Source organism: Macrobrachium nipponense, chromosome 7 (assembly GCF_015104395.2).
Source record: "Macrobrachium nipponense isolate FS-2020 chromosome 7, ASM1510439v2, whole genome shotgun sequence".
Lineage (NCBI taxonomy): Eukaryota > Metazoa > Arthropoda > Malacostraca > Decapoda > Palaemonidae > Macrobrachium > Macrobrachium nipponense.
Genome location: NC_061109.1, coordinates 106,940,532 through 106,963,854, shown reverse-complemented (window position 1 = coordinate 106,963,854; position 23,323 = coordinate 106,940,532). Strand labels below are relative to the sequence as shown.

Genomic DNA, 23,323 nt, shown 5'->3' with positions numbered 1-23,323 from the left:
CAGGAATCGAGGCCTAGACATTGCTAACGACAAAGATCTACAACGATCTAATTAGATCTTTTTGAGACGTCGAAAGCAGCTACTCCTAGAACACCTAGTTGGAATCTAGACGTGGTCCTGAAATTCCTTTCATCGGACAAATTCGAACCTTTACATCTGGCGTCCTTCCGCGACGTCACTAGGAAATGCTTGTTCCTGGTGGCTCTCGCTACAGCCAAGAGGACGAGCGAATACACGCTCTGGATTCCACGGTGGGGTTCAAAGGAGATGCTGCCATCTGTTCTTTCCAGACAATGTTTCTGGCAAAAGAACGAAACCCATCAAAACCTTGGCCCAGAAGTTTTGAGGTAAAAGGCCTATCTAACCTGGTAGGCAGAGAGATAGAGAGATCTCTCTGTCCAGTGAGAGCTCTTAAATTCTATTTAGAGAGGAAGAGACAGATGGGAGCTTGTCAACAAGGTCTTTTTGGTGTGCAGTGAAGAACCCAAACGACTCATGTCCAAGAACGCCTTAGCTTTCTTTGTGAGAAGCGTTATTACAGACGCTCACAAGCACTGCTCTGAGGCATCCTTCGTCTTCTAAAGGTCAAGACGCATGAAGTAAGAGCAGTAGCAACGTCTTTGCGTTCCAAAAGAAACATGTCTCTGAAGAATATCATCGAGACTACATATTGGAGGTGCAATTCAGTGGTTTGCGTCTCATTATCTGAAGGACGTGAGAGTGACCTATAAGAAGTGCTTCTCACTAGGTCCTTTTGTATCAGCAAGATACAGTACTGGGTCTTGGAGCAAAGACTGATCCTTAATTTTGTGTTTTTTATCGTACATAAACCCTCTTGTCAGATATGTGCTTGGTTTTCTAGTAGCAAGCTCACTACTGTCGCACGGGAGCAGAGTGTCATTGCTGGTAGGCGATCAAGGGTATGGATGACTAGTAGGGGAGTACAAAATTTTTTTTTTGTATATTTTGTAATGAAAGTGTAATTAGGTTTCGAGTTTTTTGGTTGTTTGTGAGGAGTTCGGGGATGACTCCTTACAAATCTTAGAACTAACATGGAGTTAGGATCAGGTGATCGGGATCGGTTTTGTGCTCCTTGACAAGGTGTATTGTCATGTAAGTGGAATAGCACCCAATGACAAAGGCCTTTAGGCTCTGCCGAGTAAGTGGATAAGACCCCATTGGCAGAACCCACAAGAACTCTTAGCCATAGATCATTATCGCTGAGGCTCTTGAGGCTAAGCAGACTACAAGGCAGTAGCCGCGAAGTCTTCAGCCTAATAAGGATAGGAACCAAGGTTTATAAATACCTACAACATATGTTGTTTACCTGTCTATTTCAGTAGTTAGCTGTCTCTTACCACCACCAATGGGTGCTAATCAGCTAAGTATATATCTGGCAGGGAAGTTGAATGTATAAAAATGATATTGTCATGTTACAATAAAGTTTTATACATACTTACCTGACAGATATATACGATTAATAGCCCACCCAGCCTCCCCGCAGGAGACAGGTGGAAAGAGAAGAATTCTGATTAGAAAAACGGGGATGGTTCCTAGTCCTGCCACCCAGGGCAGGGCGGTAGATCACCTGACCTACCTGTAGCGTGTGCCGCGAAATTTGAAATTCTGTCGGAGACGACGGAGTCTATAGCTAAGTATATATCTGTCAGGTAAGTATGTATAAAACTTTATTGTAACATGACAATATCATGTTTCTGTTGGTCAAGCTTAGACAGAGTGTATTGTCCCTTAGGCCCTTGAGGTTAGGCAGATCCCGATGGTCATGTTGGAATAACTACTACTACAGCACAGCACAAGTCATCTACATCAGTGAGCAGTAGAAAACTGAAGGTCCTGCACACTCAACTTCTCCATACATGAGAGGCTACATAGACACATAGGAGGTTCACCATTTCCCCTCCATACATGAAAGGTATAGAATACCACATGGGAGGTTCTTCAGACTCAGGCAGTACTTTGGACTCGACACCGACGGTATGGTACTTCCTTTGCAAGCATCCTCACCTACTGAGCTGGACAACTAGGTGAGGAGATTTGTTTTTACCTCCATGAATAAGAAGTATAGCTTATCACATGGGAGGTCCTTCTGACTCAGATAGTACTTTGGACTCAACACTGACGTTGAAGTACTTTCTTTGCAAACATCCTCACCTACTGAGCTGGACAACCAGGTGAGGAGATTTGTTGTTACCTCCATGAATAAGAAGTATAGCTTATCACATGGGAGGTACTTCTGACTTAGACAGTACCTTAGACTCAACACTGATGTTGAAGTACTTTCTTTGCAAACATCCTCACCTCCAAGTTAGATAACTAGGTGAGGATATGTGCTTTTATACATGGTAGGTTGCTTATGAGTTACCTGCATATGTTCCGTGGACAGATCGGGCTGAATGAGATTGATCCCGCCTCCGAGTAAATGTTGTTAATCGGGCTAATTCAGGTGTTCAGGGAGTGTATTGCAATATGAAGTTTTCATAATAAAACTAATATTGTAATACTTACCTGAACACCTGAATGATTCCCACCCTCCTCCCCACTTCAATTTGATAGTGAATGATTCAATTGAGGAGAAAGGCCACTGGTGGCCGGTGTTTGCGGCAGCGTTGCTAACGGTAACACAGGTAACTCATTTGACTAGATTTTACCTGCAGCGTTGGTAACGCTGACAGTTAAAATTACCCACTTAGTGGGTAAATATGTGAGGATATAGTTCCGGCTGGTCAGTGACCAGGGCTAATTCAGGTGTTCAGGTAAGTATTACAATATTAGTTTTATTATGAAAACTTCATTTTTAAATAAAGTATAGTTTGAACTAAATAACGAGTAAAGTAAACAATTTAGGGAATAAAACTTTGCAGTGTCGTCGTCTGCTGTTCGTAACTGTTTGTGGCGTGCGCTCTTAGGAACCAGGAACAGCAACTTGTTTAAAGTGCAATGTGGAGTGAATCGAGACCAAAATGTGTATAATAACAATCAAATAAGCACTGTGGAGTTTCAGTTGTGATGGCAGTAAGGATAAAAACCACCGATTACAAGGTAAAAATGAATTCAGTTCAAACCATGACCCTGGGAATACAGTGGGGCATCGCTTATTCACAGATCAGTATTCACGGATCCAGTTAATCACGGGTTTTTTCTTGGACCGCTTCTCATGCTACATCACTGGTATGAATCCCTGCATCACAGGTTTGTCGTGTTGCGTATGCGATGTTTTTCGGTAGGCTAACCCTCGGCCATGGTCCGATAACTACCAACATTCATTTAAAGACTCATATAATGATATTAACTGACAATAAAAGGTAATAAAACCATTCTCACCTAATATATTATTTTCCTATCTTCGAAATAAATAGCCTATTCAAGGTTTATGTACGACGTTCATTGGTAGGCTAAGCGTAGTTGCAGTGCGATAACCACCAACGTACACAAACAGATTCACATTATGATATTAACTGACAATAAAGGTAATAAAACCATTCTTACCATATATTATAGTCATATCTTCATAATAAATAGCTATTCAAGAATAATTCCCACATCATTGCACTCAACTTATCGTCGGAGTGGCCAGCCACAAAATGTAAGCATATACCTTTACGTACGAAAATGGTTTATGTATACGGTTGCGTTCAAAGCGACATTTTTTGTTTGATAAACTTTTAGAAATTTTAATAGTAGTGGTAGTGTAATTACAGTAGTAATAACATTAAGGCTAAAATTAATTCGAACTTTATTATTAATTTGGCAGTATTCGTATATAACTTCTCTGAACAATGACGTATACAAACGCTATTTGTCATAGATTATCGTAAGTATTGCTGTTTGTTTTTGGCGACGAAGCGTAAACGAAATACATAAAAGCATTTTTTACCTTATGTATTATCGTCATATCTTCACAATAAAAAGGCTATTCGTGGAGTAATTCCTTATCGAGAAATCAATCAATTTTATCTATGCGAGGCCAGCCAGCTGACAAAATGTAGCTACGTATGTATATGAAAATCAAATTATGGTAGCGTTCACAGCAAGATTATCTTTCGAAATTTTTATAGTACTATTCATGCTACGTAGTGATAATGTTTGGAATATACGTAACATTAATTTTCAATACAAAATATCATCGTTATTTGGTAGTGAATAATAGTTTCATACAATCAACTTACCTGTCAGATATATACATAGCTAAGACTCCGTCGTCCCCGACAGAAATTCAAATTTCGCGCCACTCGCTACAGGTAGGTCAGGTGATCTACCGGCCTGCCCTGGGTGGCAGGACTAGGAACCATCCCGTTTTCTACTCATATATTTTCTGTCGCCGGTGGTATCAACATCGTTGCTTTGCCTCCTCTTGACTGGAATTCGCTTTTCTAAGCAATTGATCATCTTTTTGTGGACTTTTGGTGAAGTACCTGGATCGTTGTTTTGGCATTCGCTACTGTGGACTGGATTTGGACTTGCTTTTTGATTTTTCTCCAGAATGTCTGATTCAAGTGTTTGTGTTAGAATGTGTGTGAATGTAGGCTGCAAGGTGAGGATACCGAAAGCTTCGGTTGATCCTCACACTGTATGTCGCAAATGTAGGGGTTTTGATTGTTCTATTTTATCTAAAACCTGTCATGAGTGTGAAAGGTTGAATGTTGAGGAATGGAAGACTCTAACTTCTTACTTGAAGAAGTTAGAAAGGGATAGAGTAAGAAGGGCTGCATCTAAGATGGCGGGTAGTTGTACAAGGCCTATTGAGCCTTTAGACAATTCTAACTCTTCTCTTAATTATGATTCTCTATCAGGACCCTCACTGACTGTACATTCAGATTCAGCTTCGGAAATTGCTGAACTGAAGGGGCTACCATTCTCAGGATGAAAGCCGAAAGGGCTACCATAAAAGGTAAGGATGGTGAAAGTGACTTTAGTGAAGTTGAGTGTCCCCAGTGTTGTGGAGGGGGCGTCTGACCGTCTCTGCGACGCTCCCAGGCCTAGACCTCTTCCAAGCTCCCAAGCCCAGAGGAGAAGGAAAGTCGAAAGCCGTACGGAGGTTGTGGTGGAGAATTCCCCCCGGTCAGGCGTCCCTTCAGCAGGTGCTGTGCATAGACAGCCTGCTCAGGACCGCTATCGAAAAAGCGTCCTAAGAGAGTGCTTCTCTTCGTCCGCTTTCTCCCTCTCCTAAACGAGGTTGGAAGGGATTCGGACTGTCCAGGCCCCTGAAAAGGCACTGGAGAGATCCTGGTTTGGATTTCAAGCCCGGAACGCTTTTCGGAAGAAGAACCGTCCTTCTATCAAGAAGGCGAAGAGGGTTTCGCCGTTCCATGATCGGGGCAATACGCTTTCGAGGTCTTCCGTCTCCCGTTCAAGAAGACGCAGGAGAAGCGTCCCAAAAAGGATCATTTTGGCGGTACAGGAACAGCTTTCCGCCCTAGTAGGAGTCCTTTCGAAGGATCCTCCTCGTAAGAAAGACGTCAGACTGCCGGTCAAGAAGACTCGTCTTCCTTCTCCCACCAGGAGTGAGGCTCCTGCGAAAACGTGAGTCTTTTGAGATCTCAGATAGAGACTCGTGGGAAGATATGGATCCGCCAGACAAGCGCGTAGCAACAGCTAAGCGCGAGGCGTCCTACAGACGAGAAGCGTCCTCTAAGAGAGAGTCAGACAAGCGAGAAACGCATTGCAGACGAGAGGATTCTCCCAGATGGGATACGTCTGACAGATCAGTAGCTTCAGCCGAGCGCGGAGTTACAAACAGGCGTGAGCATTCATCCAAGCGTGAGGCTCAAGAAGAACATCTGTCACGCAAGGAGGGGACTTCAGGAAGACGCGAGTCTTCAACAAGGCACGAGGTGTCAGTCAGGCGCGAGACGGTTCAGAGGCGCGAGACACCAGTCAGGCGCGAGGCGCCAGCCAAGCGCGAAGAGTCAGTCAGGCGCGAGACACTAACCAAGCGCGAGGATCTTGCCAGGCGCGAGGCGCCAGCCAAGCGCGAGGAATCAGCCAGGCGCGAGACGCCAGCCAAGCGCGAGGCGCCAGACAAGCGCGAGGCGCCAGCCAGGCGCGAGGCGCCAGCCAAGTACGAAGAGCCAGTCGAACATAGGAGCTCTTTACACTCTCTTAGCCCCTCTCCTATTAGGAGTTTGTCCCCAGTAGAGAGAATGGTTGGACAAGAAGACCAGGAACGAGAAGTGGTCTCTCCTGCTGATCCGATTATGGAAGAGGAATCAGAGGACGAGTCTCACAGTAAGGAAGGACTGTCGAACTACAAAGTCTTGACAGCTCTCCTTCTCCAGGAATACGGAGACGCATTGATCCCTGCCGCTCCTCCTTCGCCTCGTTTCTGTTTTCATGCTCGAAGACTCCGAAATCGTCGGCTTTCGTGAAGATGAGACCGACGATTTCTATGAAGAGAGCTCTGCAATCGCTTGATAACTGGATGCTTACTAAGAAGGAGCTTGTAAGGACAGTCTTTTGCATGCCTCCCCCTAGACTGACAGGCAAGAGAGGGATTTGGTACCAGACTGGGGAGAATATGGGTCCTCACTCTCCCTGCTTCAGCTGAAGCTGACTTTTCCAGTCTGGTAGACGCATCCAGGAGACATAGCCTTCACACGGCTAAGATTACTTGGGGCCTTTCAGAAGTTGGATCATCTCCTCAAGGGACTTTTTCACATTCTAGAAGTCTTTAACTTCCTAGATTGGTCCCTTGGGGTGATGTCCAAGAAGGCTCATGCCCCTGAAGGGCTAGAACCGGATGTTCTCCTTGCAATTCTGTCATGTATTGACAAGGCGGTGCAAGACGGTTCAGGGAAGTTTCTTCCTTTTGTTTGGAGCAGGTCTCTTGAAGAAGAGATCTGTGTTTAGCGCTTTCTTGACGAAAGCAGTATCACACTCACAAAAAGAAGCAGCTTTGTTATTCGCCCCTAGGTCTGATTTTCTGTTCCCGTCACAGTTGGTGAAAGATATTTCCCGATCGCTGACGGAGAAAGCGACTCAAGATCTTCTCCTGCAATCGTCCAGGAAGAAGAGACCAGTAATGGTGGGTGAAAAGAAAGTGGCGTCTACTCCTGTTCGGCCCTTTCGAGGCGGCCCTCCAACTAGAGTTACCGCTAAAAGGAAAACGACCGAGAAGAGAGGTCGAGCCTCGTTCCGCCCCCTTTAAAAGGGGAAAGTGAAGGGGCGCCGCTCCTCCAAACACCAGTAGGTGCCAGGCTCCGGGGATTTGCGGAAGCCTGGACTCGCATCGACACAGATCCTTGGTCGATGTCGGTTCTTCAGAAGGGAATATATCATCCTTCCTTTCCTGGACAATCCCCTCCCCTGACGTCAACTCCGAGGGAATTGTCCGCCAATTACAAGGACCCTGTGTTGAAAGATACTCTTCAACAAATGGTGGATCAAAAGATGTTGGGGACAAGAGAGCTATAGAACTTGTGCTGGATCAAAGCTCCCTTTTGGGTACAATCGTCTCTTGGTTGCGAAAGCCTCGGGGGGATGGAGACCAGTTCTGGATGTCAGCGCTCTGAACAAGTTTTGTTCAAAAACAGAAGTTCTCCATGGAAACCTCTGCTTCAGTCCTGGCGGCTCTTCGCCAAGGGGATTGGATGGTGTCTCTGGATCTCCAGGACGCATATTTTCACGTCCCGATCCATCCTTCGTCGAAGAAGTACCTCCGTTTCATGACAGGGGGGGGGGGGGGGGGGGGGGAAGGATCTTCCAATTCAGAGCCTTGTGCTTCGGCCTGTCGACGGCTCCTCAGGTTTTCACGAACCTTTTGAAAAATGTTGGCGAGATGGCTTCATCTGAAAGGAATCAGTATATCTCTTTATCTAGACGACTGGTTTTATCAGAGCAAAGTCAGAGGAACAGTGTTTGGAGGACCTGAATGTGACACTAAACCCTTATAAAGACTTTTAGGATTACTCGTGAACCTCGAGAAGTCCCAACTGATCCCCAGCCAGAACTTGGTCTATCTGGGGATTCGGATGGATTCTCGGGGTTTTCGAGTATTTCCTTCTCAGAGACTAGCAAGAGGTTTAGAAAAAGTCTCTCTCTTCCTAAGGAAGGAACGGACTTTCGGCGAGGGAATGGTTGAGCCCTTTTTAGGGACCCTTTTCCTCGCTCGAAACAGTTCTTTCACCTAGGAAGACTTCATCTCCGTCCTCTTCAGTTCTTCCTCAGAAGTTCGTGGAACATGAAGACAGGACTACTCTCGGACTTTTTTCCCATTCCAAATCGGATAAAACGACATCTAGAATGGTGGTTACTCCCACTGATGGAAAAACAAAGGTACTTCCCTGGAAATACAGAGCCCAAACCTTGTATTGTTTTCCGACGCGTCGGAAAAAGGTTGGGGAGCAACTTTGGGAAAGAGAGAAGTGTCAGGCACTTGGAATGCTCTTCAAGTGTCCTGGCACATAACTGCAAAGAACTGCTAGCTGTACACCTAGCTCTAAAGAGCTTCGAACCGTTAGTTTGCAACAAAAATAGTTCAAGTGAATGCAGACAATACAACCGCTCTAGCATACATTCGGAAGCAAGGAGGTACTCACCTCGTATGCCCTTTACGAACTCACGAGAGAACTTCTGTTGTGGACATCCCAGAGGAACATCTCTCTCTTGACGAGGTTCGTTCAGGGAGTAAGGAACGTACGAGCGGACAGGCTGAGCAGGAGGAACCAGGTCCTTCATACCGAGTGGACCCTCCACTCAGAAGTTTGCCTCAAGCTCTGGTCTCTTTGGGGAACTCCTCATGTCGACCTCTTTGCACATTTCCTCTCGAGGAGACTGGAAGTCTTCTGTTCAGTGGTAGAAGATCCCAGAGCTCTAGCAGTAGACGCCTTCCTTCTAGATTGGTCTCAGGTAGACGTTTACGCATTTCCCCATTCAAGATTCTGGGGCAAGTACTCAGGAAGTTTTGTTTGGACTTCAAAGGGGACAAGAATGACCCTGATAGCCCCCTTTTGGCCAGCTCAAGAATGGTTTCCAGAGGTACTGGAGTGGATAGTAGACTTCCCCAGATCCCTTCCACAAAGGAGGGATCTTCTCAGACAACCACACTTCGAGAGGTTTCATCAAAACCTCCCCGCTCTCGCTCTGACTGCCTTTCGACTATCGAAAGACTTGTCAGAGCGAGAGGCTTTTCTAGTAAAGCAGCAAGCTCGATCGCTAGAGCCCGGAGAACTTCCACTATCCGGGTTTATCAATCCAAGTGGGAAGTTTTTAGAAGGTGGTGTAAGTCAAAGAAGTTGTCCTCCTCAGTACCTCTGTAGCAGAAATAGCTGATTTTCTGTTATTTCTGAGGGAAGAGCGCAGCTCTCCGTACCACGATAAAGGGCTATAGGAGTATGCTATCGGCCGTCTTTAGAATAGAGGCCTAGATTTGGGAAACAATAAGGACCTGCATGATCTGATTAGGTCATTTGAGACCAAGAAGTATAGAATGACTTCTCCCCCTAACTGGAATCTAGACGTAGTACTGAAGTTCTTGACTTCAGAAGAGATTTTGAACCCCTACATTTGGCCTCGTTTCGTGATATAACGAGAAAATGTTTATTCCTTTTGTCACTGGCAACGGCAAAAAGGGTTAGCGAACTGCACGCCCTTAGTGACAAAGTCGGGTTCAATATAGATTCACCATCTGTTCTTTCAAGGAATTATTCTTAGCGAAGAATGAAAATCCTTCGAAACCCTGGCCGAGAAACTTCGAAGTAAAAGGATTATCGGGTCTCGTCGGCAGGGAACCGGAGAGGTCTCTTTGCCCAGTAAGGGCATTAAAGTTTTACTTAAAGAAAAAGGAACAGTTGGGAGGTTCTAGACAAGGCCTGTGGTGCTCAGTGAAGGATCCATCAAGACCTATGTCTAAGAATGCATTAGCCTTTTTTGTCAGGAGCGTAATTATGGACGCTCATAAGGCTTGCACGGACGATTCCTTAAAACTCCTAAGAGTAAGAGCTCATGAAGTGAGAGCAGTGGCAACGTCTCTCTCTTTTCAGAGAAATATGTCGCTGAAGAATATCTTGGAAGCGACATATTGGAGATGTAATTCTGTGTTTGCGGCTCCACTATTTGAAGGACGTGCGTGTGACCTATGAAAAAATGTTTTTCATTAGGTCCATTTGTGTCTGCGGGCACAATCCTGGGTACAGGAGCTTACAACAATCCTTAAATATAGATATGTTCTAGACTTTCTTCTGAACAAGTGCAGTTGTCGCACAAGCGCTCCAGTCACTTCAGTTCAGTAAGGAACTCTTGTGATATCTTGTAATAGAAACCTTAAATATAGATATGTTCTAGACTTTCTTCTGAACAAGTGCAGTTGTCGCACCAAGCGTCCAGTCACTTCAGTTCAGTAAGGAACTCTTGTGATATCTTGTAATAGAAAATTTTTTTTTAATTATTGTGTACTTGTGCATTGTGGTTTGAGTTACGGTTGTTGCGAAGAGTTGGGGATAACTCTGAGCAATTTTTAATACTAACATGGTGGTTAGGATCAGGTGGTCGGGGATTGATTGTTTGCTCCTTAATAAGGTGTGTGTCATGTAAGTGGATCAGCACCCATTGACAAAGTCCTTTCAGGCTCTGCCGAGTAATGGATAAGACCCCTTCGGCAGACCCACAAGAATTCTTGGCCATAGATCACATATCTCGCTAAAGTTCTTGAGGTGATGCAGACTACGGGGACGGGGACCACGGAGTCTACCACCTATCAGGTTAGGAACCAAGGTTTTTAATTTATACCTACAACAGATGTTGTTTACCTGTCTATTCTAGTAGTAGCTGTCTCTTACCCTCCACCGAAGGGTGCCAATCAGCTATGTATATATCTGACAGGTAAGTTGATTGTATGAAAATGATATTGTTATAATACAATAAAGTTTCATACATACTTACCTGGCAGATATATACGATTAGGGCCCACCCAGCCTCCCCGCAAGGAGACAGGTGGAAGAGAAAATATATGAGTAGAAAACGGGATTGGGTTCCTAGTCCTGCCACCCAGGGCAGGCCGGTAGATCACCTGACCTACCTGTAGCGAGTGGCGCGAAATTTGAATTTCTGTCGGGGACGACGGAGTCTTAGCTATGTATATATCTGCCAGGTAAGTATGTATGAAAACTTTATTGTATTATAAACAATATCATTTTAGAATTATCATACATACACTGCATTGTTATGGGTTTGTGGCAGTGATAAAAACAACCAAAATAACGTTCTCCTTTAAGTCGTCATATCTTCATAATAAAAAGGCTATTCGTGGAGTAATTCCATATTAGTGAAATCAATTTTATCTATGCGAGGCCAGCCAGCTGACAAAATGTACGTACGTATATGAAAATCAAATTATGGTAGCGTTCACTAGCAAGATTATCTTTTGAAATATTTATAGTACTATTCATGCTACGTAGTAATAATGTTTTGGAACATTATGTAAACATTAATTGTTCAATACAAAAATATCATCGTTATTTTGGTAGTGAGTAATAGTTTAGAATTATCATACATACACTGCATTGTTATGGGTTTGTGGCAGTGATAAAACAACCAAAACCAATGAATTCTCCTTTAAGTCAACGCGTTTAGGAAAAACATGACATAGAATCGACTTTGCGACTTCGTTCACTTTGATATTTTTAACGATACAATAACTATCATTTGTACTACTAAAACCATCTTCACATAAGTAATTTTTCGTAAGATATGTGTTGTTGCAAAAGCTAGCTTATACATAAAAGGCTTTTATAATTTAAGTCATCTTAGATATACATATGTACCCAAACTCATTGTGGGAAATTTACTACTGTTTCCTCGGATATTGAAATACTTTAGCATCATTCAAACACTTTAATAATATAATGCATAAATACTAGGCTATACATATTTACATCGTATACAAATACTACATACAGTTATATACACATACTTTTATATACAAAGTTAACAGTTATATACATACTTTTATATACAAAGTTAATCATATGAGTAGTGATCAGACGACAGCTGTGCACTGGACTACGTACGTACTACTTCTTGGAAGATAAAACAACAAAAATTTTTGGTTGTTTTGTTAGTCGCCGGGATAGATTAACATTTTTCCAGGGATTAAAGAGCTGAATTTTGTTTTGAAGGTATGTCAACCGCGTTAGTAAATAGGTATCATCTTCTAAGGAAATTTTTTTTCTCTTCTTTTTGCGGAAGAATCTTCAAGCCATTTTGCATTCAAAGTAATGAGAAGGAATCATTCTATTCTCATGAAATCAGTAAAATACTTACACTAATAAAAACCGTAAAACTACGTACTGTATGCAAAACACATACATCATCGTTAGCTTCGTGTGTGTAAACGTTCATTCTAAGAAATTACAGGGTAGTATAACTACACCTGATTGGTTGGTTGGTAGCCATGGAGATCTGTTATCCAATGACTGCCCTCTGCTTCTGTTCTATTTATAGACATATGCCTTGGATGGCGCTAGGTTTGAACGTTACCATGTTCGTGATTTTCTGACTGCTGACGGCAAAAATTACTCAATAATTTTCTTTATATAATTATTCCTTCGTGAAAACAATAATATAATATGATCATTTTAACTTTAACATATAGTGGTATGAAAAAACACCAGTGTGTCGGTAGCGATGCGTCATCAATATAGTGGTATGAAAATACCACATGGTGTTGTAGCGATACGTAATCACAAAGTACAAATCCTTTTCCCGGACCATCCTCAGAATTTTACGACTCTTCAACTTCAAGATCGTATGGTGAAATATATTATATAGTCATACTTGTTAAAATTCACAAGTTGAACTGCAAAACATTATTATATTTTGATTGTTATGTACATATATTTTTTGTGTTTTACAGAATGTTTGTTTTGAAAATACTATTAGTGAACATATGGTATTAATTGTCCCACTATGTTTTTGACTTAGAAGGTGATCTTTAATGATCTCACATTCATTTAACAGTATTATATTAATATTTATTTAAATAAACTGTAATTAATAAATAACAATAATTAATAAATAACAATAATGAAAAACATAAAGGGAAAAAATGTTTTTGCTGCAGTAGTGGTGTTTGTTTGATTATGCATCTGACCTCACATTTCCGAAATCTGAAAAATTCCAAAAACCGAAACATCGGAATGTGTGTGTACTGCACATTTTTTTTAAACGCACACAATGTCTACACATTTACTCATACCTGTTGGTGAAAGACCTAAATTACGGTACGTACGTATTTATTCCTGAGAGAGTAGAGAGAGAGAGAGAGAGAGAGAGAGAGAATAATGAGTTAAGGACTCCAAGGCGTGTTATTTTTACAATTATTTTATTATCTTGGGATTTTTTTTTAATCTTGAGATTTTCTATTCAATTCTCGAGATTAATAAGAAAATTACCGTAACTTGACTAGCATCAGCACACATCTGAATGACTCGGCCATTAGTAGGCTAAACCACCAACCTTATGAACTTGCATGATACATGAGATACATGACAAAACCACTGTTTATTGGTGAAAATTTGGGGGTCGCACGATATGGGAGATTGCACGTTATTAGAGTATATACGGTATGTGATTTTTTTTTAGCCTTTTATGGAACAAAATCTAGCAAGAAATTGCCATTCCCAGTTGGCAACACTGGCCTACTCACGTTTGTCCAAGTTTTGTTTGTTGTTGTTATGAAATGTGGTGTGCGGCGCGTTCTTTAAATTGTACCCATATAAACGAGTTAATTATGTGGCATCCAAAAGCCCTGATTCTTTTACTCTTATGGGAAAGACGCCTAAAGGTCAGTTGAAGGTTTTTACGTGGAATATATTAACGTGTTGTGACAAAGGGAAGAGATGTTTCGCTGCATACTGCTGGTAGCATTATCGTTATTATATTACTGGATTGCACTGCAAAATCGTCGCCATCTTTTATCAACATAGATTGTTGGTGAGTACCCAAATGATTTACATAATTTTGATAGTTCTCTTACCACTCATCCTCTCTTTCCTTGTAAAAAAAAAAAAAAAAAAAAAAAAAAAAAAAAAAAAAAAAAAAGGCCCACCATGCGTATGTAGGCTTCTAGCTGTAATCCCTAGGCTAGTAGGCTACATATGTACAGTAGTACATATACTACATTTATTTTTTAAGGCTAATTTTGTACAATAACTTTAAAACTCTTGAATTTAGTTTTAGGTGATAGTTGAAAACATATTTGGTGTTTGAACTAAAGTAGGCAGTTATAAACATTGGAATAGTGGTCTTGGGTGGGTTAACTATTAAAGTAGGCAGTTTTAAGCAATTTTTGAAGGGGGGTATCAGGATAACACGGGTATTTACTTATCACGGGGGGTTCTGGGCCCTATCCCCCGTGGATAACAAGGCCCCACTGTAACAAGTTTCATACTTTCACTAATATAGGCAATAAAATGTTTTATTGTGCTGATTACAACTGCAATCTTGAGTAAGATCAATAAACGTTACATATATACGCTAACATTGTTCAAATGAGTGCTGGGAAAGATGGTGTCCGTCACTGACCAGAACCTGCCATCCACACGGTAGCCGCCATATTGGATTTCAAAACCGCCTTGAAAACATATTTTACGAAGAGCGTCACATGCTTATTTTGGTTCGTATGGGGCTTTCATGTATCACATTATGTTGACGAAACTTCAATCTTTTGAATGGTATGCTTAGAGTTGTAATTTATTCTTGTTTCACCAATTAAATATCGAGTGAATAAGACCCGTCCAGCGTGATGAGTGTTGGAGTCGGTGATGTTTTACCCTAGTACTCAGTGCACAGTAGGCATAGGCTACTTAGGTTCTTTGGAATTTCCCTTTGGCCCATAGATGCAACCCCTTTCAAAACTTTTACAGTACCTCTGCTCGTAAGGAAAAGTTTGTGAAGCCAGTAAATATCTGTGGTAGCCGGATTTTCTAAGGGGGGGAAATGCAGTCAAGATAGTAACCCTGCGACCCCCCCGCCCCTTACACAGCTATATTAAATATAAGACAGCCTAAAACCCTTTTTGTACTTGCTTAGGTTGGAGGGTAAAGGTGAGCTGCCATCTTTAAGAATGCATGGAGCCTATGATCCAATACTTTAAAATGCTATTTAAAATAGGCAAGAGCCAAGTATCCAACAAACTGATCCTTTCGATGACCGTATTTAGGCACAGATTCTTCAAATCCCGCCACCGCCTCTCAATAGTATTAATATGAGCTCCAGTGTGTGGGTCCACAAAGTTCAAGTATGAGTTTATCCTATTGTTAAGACCGAGGGTTTGTTTGCGTATGAGCAAATGACAAATTTTCTAAGACAATTTGTATTTTTCATAGCTACAAACCTGAGGTCTTAACTTTATACTGCCCGCCTCTAGCCGCCCCTCTTTTTGTTAAGTCATCCTGAGTTGGGAAAGACTGGCGTAGATGTTCAGCGTTTGACCACTCTTCACCCGATCTACGCATGCGTTGCCAGATACCACAAGATTCCTTGCTTTCATCTACTTTTTTACCAGATCCAGCTAGGCGCTAGAAGTTATCCTATTGTTAAGACCTCAGGTTTGTAGCTATGAAAAATACAAATTGTAGAAAATTTGTCATTTTGTATTAACATAATGTATAATTTTTTTTTCTTCACCCATGCTACTCAAGTTAATATTCATATATTTTATCCTTATTTTATTCCATAAGGATGAATGCATATGGAAAATAATACATACTACAATTGTAATCATTACTATGGATGGATTTTTCATGAATACGTGTTGTACTAATTTAACATGTCAATATAGCATGAATTATATAATTTTATATCAGTAACTTACCCAGTAATTACATCGCTGTAGCTTCCTCTTGCACGGCAGCTTGAATTAAAAAATCTGTGGGTAAAGCTTCACAGTTTAGTGCAGGTGACTGGTCTTGCCCACTAATGGGAATACAAGGAACTACTTGGCAAACAACCTCATTCTGTGTCTGCTGGCATTCGAGTAACACAGCATCAATGGCTGTTGTATTCTTAAATTTTCTGGTTCTCAACTGGATTTCAGTTTAATATTATTACCAATTTTAGGTAGCCTTCAAGCTTATGACTTACAAGATCATTATTTTATTGTTTTGTTATTAAGATCTTATTTTAAGTTTTATCTTATTTCACTACAGTAGCAGATTTGCAATCAAATTTTTTAACTACCGGTAGTGTAATTTGAACACCACCTTTGCATTCACTCTGAACCAATATTTTCGGTAATTTAATACATATCTTCAAGTCTCAAATAGTGTTTGATAGAATTTGAGATATGCTTGTATGATGGTGTTCTGTGTGCTCCGAACTGTGGTCGATAAAGGTTAACTTTCCTTGTCCAAGTAGCATAAATGTAAATATTGCATTCACTGCTGAACCAATGTTTTCAGTATGAATTAATTGCATACCTAAGTGTCAAATTATATTAGATAGGAATTGAGTTATGCCTGTGTAATGTACTCTTGATACTTCAGCCATTTTTGGTAAAGGTTAGCGTTCCTTCTTCGAGTAGCGTAATAAATGTAAAAGTTGTGTTCGCTGCCGGACCGATTATTTTGGTAATGAAATGCATAACTGCATGTTTCAATAGCATTGATAGGAATTGAGACATGTCTGTATGATGGTACTCTTGTGTACTTCAACTTTGTTCATACACGAACAAACCTTCTGTCTTGGCAATAGGATAATTTCTAGCGCCCAGCTGGATCCAGTTAAATTGCAGATGAAAGCAAGGAATCTTGTGAGATCTGGCAATGCGTGCATATATCGGGTGAAGAGTGGTCAAGGACCATGCACCCACGCAACAGCATCAGTCTTTCTTTAAACCGCCTGGCCTTTACCTGGTTCATTGCCCGTTTTTGCCTTGTGTTTTGAGTGTGTGTGTGCTGTTTTTATGGCTGCTTCTGCTCCTTCTCGGCCTTGTCAACATGTGTGCCCCGAAACTCCAGGTTTTCCATGTTCTCGTTTTTTGGCTTCGGCTGCGATGGATCCACACGTCACTTGTAGTAGGTGTCGTTCTAACATTTATACAAAACAAATCCCTGCATGGAATGCTGTACATGGCCTAGAGAGCAGTGTAAGTTATTTTATAGTAAGAGGGAGCATCATAGGGTTTCTACTCTTCCTTCATGGGAGGGATTTTCTTCTCTTCCCGATGCTTCGTCTCCTGCTGCTGTCACACCCCATGCTAGTGTTGTGCCTTTGTCCCCTTCTTTTTCTTCCATCTATTTGTCGGAAGTATTGGAAGGCCCTCAGGCTGATTTATGTAATGTCCCCCCCTCTTCCTTGGGAGTTAATTTGATTCCCGAAAGGGCGAAGTCTTTTATTTCGAGTCAGAGGAGTCCAAAATGGCAGCGCTTTGGGGGATGCTTGGGCTATGGGGTCCATCCTCCTTGGAGGGTTTGCTGACGCACATCTTGGATGCTCGCTACCCCCCTCCTCCTGGCCTTGTCTTCATGGGTAGCCAAGGTCAGCCATATTGTATTGCTCCGCCAGTGACAATTGCTGCTTCTTCGAGTCAGAGGGAAGCCGTGGTGTCTGCTTCCCATTCGGATCGAGGGAAAGCTGTGGCGTCATTGCTGCTTATGATGTCACTCCCAGTCGTATCCACTGTGCTGCTTCGCTCGTCTGTGTTGTCATAGTTTGCTGCCGTTATGTCATCTCTGCCATCCAGTTCGCTGCATCTCCCTTCCATGTCGTTGACCCCTTCTCTTGCTGATCCGTCTGAGGCTTTATGCCAGGCAGTTCTTAAGAGATTGGCCTCTTTTGTTTGGAAGATAAGATTGCTGCCATGTCGGCTGGGAGGACTGGAAGCAAGCATGTTGCGTCGTCGCTGCCTCCCGCGAAGAGATTATGTAAGGGGCCATTGCTGTCTTCCTCTCCTTCTCCCCCATCTCCACCACGTCGGCATATTAAGTGTTGGAAGGCTAAGGACCTTGTCCTTTTTTCGTCCCTGAGTGAGAAGCAGCATGCCCGTGTTCCTGCGAGTGTGGGTGTTACTGAGAGTGTTGGTGTTTCTTCCCGTGCGATCTGCAGTGGCTGCTTTGTCCTCTGCATCGAGTTGCGAGTGTTGCAACCTCCCTCATTCGTGCACATGTTGCAGGTGCTTCCGCTTCTCCTTCTCCAGGGCCTATTCGTTGCCGTAAGGATCTCAAGGCACCTGTCAAGAGGTCGAAGGTTGTGATCGCAGAGTTGATGCAGCAGGAGTGCTTGCCTGCTCCTCCCTGGTACTTCCAGGAGTTTGACTGAGAGGGATTCTCATTCTATCTCGAGTGTTCGAGATTCCTCACTAACGCACGTTTGTACGTCTGCCCCGCGCGTGCTTGTACGCGGCCATGTTGGAGAGTCATCTGTTGGGAGAGTGCCTAGTGATGTCCCTAGTGTTGTGGTTGGTTCGTCGCAGGGGTTGGCACTTGGATCCAACCCAGACAGGTTAGTTGGTGTTTTGGGCTGTTTGGCTGCTGGTTCATCTGTTAATTTGCATGAGGAAGGCACTTTAGGTAAGCCTGCACATCCTTCTTGTCATTGGTGTCCGTTGCCAGAGCAGGAGGAGGGTGACATGCTTAAGTTTTTGTCATTACAGAAATTGTCAATCGTATTCGTGAGTTCAACAATGTGGAGAGGACGACTCAGGCTCGGTCGTCTTTCACTCCTTCCTGCTTGGAAGCCTTGCAGGGAGATCCAGTCGGGCTTGCATAAGGTTAATGCCTCTGTTTCAGATCGGGACAGTTCGCTTTACTCTAGGGGCTCTGCCAAGTTGCTATCCCTGCCTCTCATGAGGCATAGGAAGTACTATGCTATGAACTCTGCAAAATTTGTCTTATGGACTTTTCCAAGTTCCTGTAGGTGCCAGATATTAGTTCAAGCCAAGTACAGTTTGCATTTTTTCAGCCTACAGGGCATTGTTGAGTCCACACTGGGGATTATCTAATAAGAAGTTGATCCCGCCCTGATGGCCATGTCTCCGTGGCTGTCAGGTATCAGCGGGGTCAATAACTAGGCCACTTAATTGCCTGCGAGTCTGCATGATTTTCTTCAACTTTGCTCGGCTACAGACTACCCAAACAATCCTGTCGTCCTTTCTCTGGGGCATTTGTACATAGTTCCTGTTTATGTACGATACTTAGTTTTCATGTCATCATACACAATCCAAAGATATCTCAGACCCGTCTTACAAGACAGATTCTGCCAATTCGAGAGAATTAGGCTATGACAGCTACTGCACAAGCCTTCTATCGAGTCATCGCCCCCACACTGAGACAAGGAATCATATCCTGGCTCTGCGTTTTTTCCTCAGACCTACGGTGGTATCTGTCCAATTTAGTCTTTTGGAGGAAGTCCCTCATCATGAGACTAGTTTTAGACTGCTTCTCACTCCATGTTCTAGTAGAGGGAGCCCGCTCAGGGAACCGGGAATTTTTAGGACATGTCCCTTCACACATACTGTGCCAGTCCTTCTCTACCCTCGCTCTTTCCTAGACTGCAGTATTCCTTTAGACAAGTCCACAGTTCATACATTTTTGACACTGGCACTCACCCCCAAGGGACAATAGTTTTAACTGTGCATGATTGAGTTTTTTCTAGTCTAACTGGAATTGCTGTGATTGATTGGTGGTAGCTTCCAAAATCCTTCCACCTTTCGTACCTTCACGAACAACCTCACTTCAAGACACCATCAAGGGTGGTACGCTCTTATGAGTACAGGCTTTGGGCTGTGTGGGAGTTTATCAGGATGGAGGGTTATGGAGGGTTTTTTGCAGAGGTGCTACAAAAGGCATGTGAGAGATGCAGACAACGATTTGGAGCTACATCTTACTCAGTAACGCAATTTGCTAGTTTACCCTGGTTATTTTTAAACGAGAGCAAGGACCCTTCCCCTCCATAGCCTGGATCTGTTCTCTCTCTTGTGCTAGCTACAGTTGGGCAACAACTGTACCCTGATCTCCTAGTAGTGCCTGCCAGCTCCTGACTGATTAGTTAGATGGCACCAGCATCTGGATGTCTGGCGCCAACTCTCCCCACGTCCTTGGCTCTTGGGAAGAGTAAGAAGCTCTCTTTCCTGTTTGAGTTTTCCACAATGACCTGAGAAGGATTGGTAGCACGGGGTCATTCATGACCTTTAGAGTTATGGCAAGGCCCCTTTTTAGCCCTCCATCTAAGAATCTATGGTCATCTCTTGTGATTGGTCTTGTTTGCTGAGACCACTCTTAGATTCATGAGAGCTTTTGGTCTGCTTTTAAGTGAAACCTAGAGACATCAGAACAACCACCACCTCATTAGCTGTCAGGCACTATGCCCCTGTTGTCCAGTCTACAATTGACCTTTTCAGAGAGACTCAGATGTAGTAAAACATTTTCCTTCCTTTAATGAAAGCTAAGGATGTCAGAACAGCTTCAACCTCATTAGCTTTTAGGCACTGTATGCCCCTGACATCCGTTTTACAATCGACCTACTGGAATAGTAATCGATCTTCACTTCTCTGAAGAAGTTGTGTCATGAGTGTCTGTACATTCTGATCATTTTTTAGTATGTACTTGGCATGGCATCGAGGAGGGAAGCGCAGGATATTTTCTTGTTATCTATTCACCATTTAGTAAGGTGCCTAGATTTGTGAGAGCAGGGGGTACAGTGTATCTGGAGCACTCATCACTATCAGTGGATGGATTGTGGTCTTTATTTCGGTGCAGTTGACAGTCTTATCTGGCGGTGTGTATATTGGTACTGCGCTCGGAGCAAGGGCGTCCGATTACATCTTTCACTGCAAAGTTCCCACTTAATTAAAGGTGCTCTACAGCTTTATCACCAAACTACTACAGGTTTAATTGAGTACCAACAATAGGCAGTTCTCTACTGCAGGTTTTTTTTAACTAACTAGGGACTGCAACTTTTCTATTTCAATTTTATTACATGACAATTTTTTGAGGTAGAATATGTCTATGTATCCCACCTCCTGTCAATGTGGATTCACCTATTTAATTACTGGTTAAGTTACATATAAAAATGACATTTTTATAATAAAATACTTTTACATATACTTACCCAGTAATTACATGATCGGAGCCCTCCCTCCCTTCTGATAAGACATATGGCATAAAAAATGAGGTTGTTTGCTAAGTAGTTCCCAGTACCTACTATTCCCATTAGGGGGCATGACTGGTCACCTGCACTAATGTGTGAAACATTACCCATGAATTTTTTAATTCAAGTTGCTGTGGAAGAGGAAACTATAACTTTGTAATTACTGGGTAAGTATATAAAAAACTATTTTATTATAAGAATATCATGTAATTAATGAGTAAGTATAAAAAACTTTTATTATAAGAATATAATTTTTCTTCCTATTAGGATGACAAGGCATTTTTAGCTAAAAAGAAGGAAGAAGAAAAGAAGATGAAGGAATTGGCTCAGCGTGCTGCTAAAGGTGGTCCACTTGGTAAGCCTTTTTTGCCTTTGTGTTTGTGTGTGTGTGTTTTTCAGGATGAATTTTTTGTGCTATACCAGTATGTGTTTTCAAAGTATTCTAGTGCTCTTGCTGCCCCTATAATATTTACCCTGTAGAACTATTAAATTTATTTTTTTACCTTATGTAAAACTAAATTATTGCTTTAATTGAAGTGGTCTATGGTAAAATAAATGTTTAATAACATCATGACATGTCCCTTCTTAAGTAACAGCAATGTGTTCAATCTAGTCCAGTAAGCCCTCACCTAACCTGGAATTGATTTATCTAGATTGATTCCACCTTTTTTAAGGTTGGGTTATTCCTTTTCGAGGTCCTCCCATGTGGATTCTGATATTTAAAACTTATTGAATGGAATGAGCAAGATTGAGATTTTGTTTGTAGATCAACTTGTAGTTTGCCTTCCCTAAGTAGACTTGAATATTATTTGTTGAATTTGTTAAAAGCAGTGATACAAGCATTGTATTAAAAAAAAATGAGATAAAATTTGTCGTACCCTGTGCTCTGGTCATTAAAATGACTGGTGGTATTGCATTTTGGCTCATCTTGAGGATGTCCAGGAAGTGTCCCACCTACATCCAGGAATTTGGAAATGTTTCACATACATGCTCCAGTGTTTTAATAGTTCAGATGCCTAAAAGGGAACCCCATAGTTTAGAGACAGTGAGGGCAATTGATGAAGCACAAACTATTTTTATACAAGTTGTGATAGAAATTGATGGGGCAGGAAGTATCTTGACTCCAGTTTAAGGATTATAGGTGAATTAAAGGGGAAAGGTTTTATTACATGACCTTCCAACTCTCTCTTAGACAAAGTGGTTGAAATAAGAATAATCCAGTATGGGCATGATTACCATTAAAGTTTTGTACCCGTGTAAAATCCAGGGAAGCTTGATTCTGGAAATACAGTGGAGGGTGGGTGGGAAAACTTTTTTTTTTTTTTAAAGATTTACGGGCCCAGCTATTTGCGGGTTTCTCTATTTATTGATCATATTTACCCCTTATTCGGGGAAATTTTGCTTATTTGCAGCATTTTTCCCTGAGAAATATTCACTCACTAATTACTGTATTTTCATATCAGTTTCATGATTAAGTGCACTTTTTGTGATAAAACTATTAAAATATTCAGCTATAAGAAATTTTAGAGGGGTTTTAAGTATTTGTGGATTTTAGCATTTCACAGGTGGGTTTCACCGTACCCACATTTCCATTAAAAACAGAAGCTACCATCACAACCATATAACTACCATAGACACACTCACTGTCAACTTGTACCCATATTCATTTCAGAGACTAGTACAGTGTGTAATTCTAGCAGTGGCACTGTATTCAATTCCAAAGTCAGACCCCACATAACTGCAATAAGTATCAAGTACTTAATAGTGGTGAATGGTTCTTACTGGGCAAAGCAAGATGTCTTATACCTTGTCTTGTGGTAGAATGGAAGGCTGGAATAGCAAAAGGATCATGATGCATGGCCCAAACCTCTGGCATAAGCAACTATCTTCCTTACAAACAATTCAGTCATCACATCTTAATGCCAATGCTAATTTGAATAGTCTTTACTTTCAAGTTCGGAAGGGTATGAATATCTCATTGAGTCTGGGAAAGCAGTTGCATAGATGCCTTGAATAATGGACTGATAGTCATAATTTTTCTCAAATATCTTTCAAACTAATTATTTGATTGAAATGGTAATTTGACAGTGTACAAGACACCTCGTCCTAATTTTTGGTAACATACGTGCAGTCAAATGGAGTTAGTTTAGGCATTTACTCTTGACTTACAAGGTGTTGCCAAGCATCACCGACCTATTCTTTCGAATGTCAACCCCCTTCC

At 42.0% G+C, this 23,323-nt stretch overlaps 1 long non-coding RNA gene across 1 annotated transcript in view; it reads left to right on the top strand.

Moving 5' to 3' along the window:
• The window catches only part of LOC135217091 (uncharacterized), a 54,671-nt gene that overhangs the window by 20,513 nt on the left and 10,835 nt on the right, over positions 1 to 23,323 (top strand). The window contains exon 3 of the long non-coding RNA XR_010315045.1: positions 21,370 to 21,457. This is a non-coding gene — a long non-coding RNA (uncharacterized LOC135217091). The remainder of the gene's footprint in view (positions 1 to 21,369; positions 21,458 to 23,323) is intronic.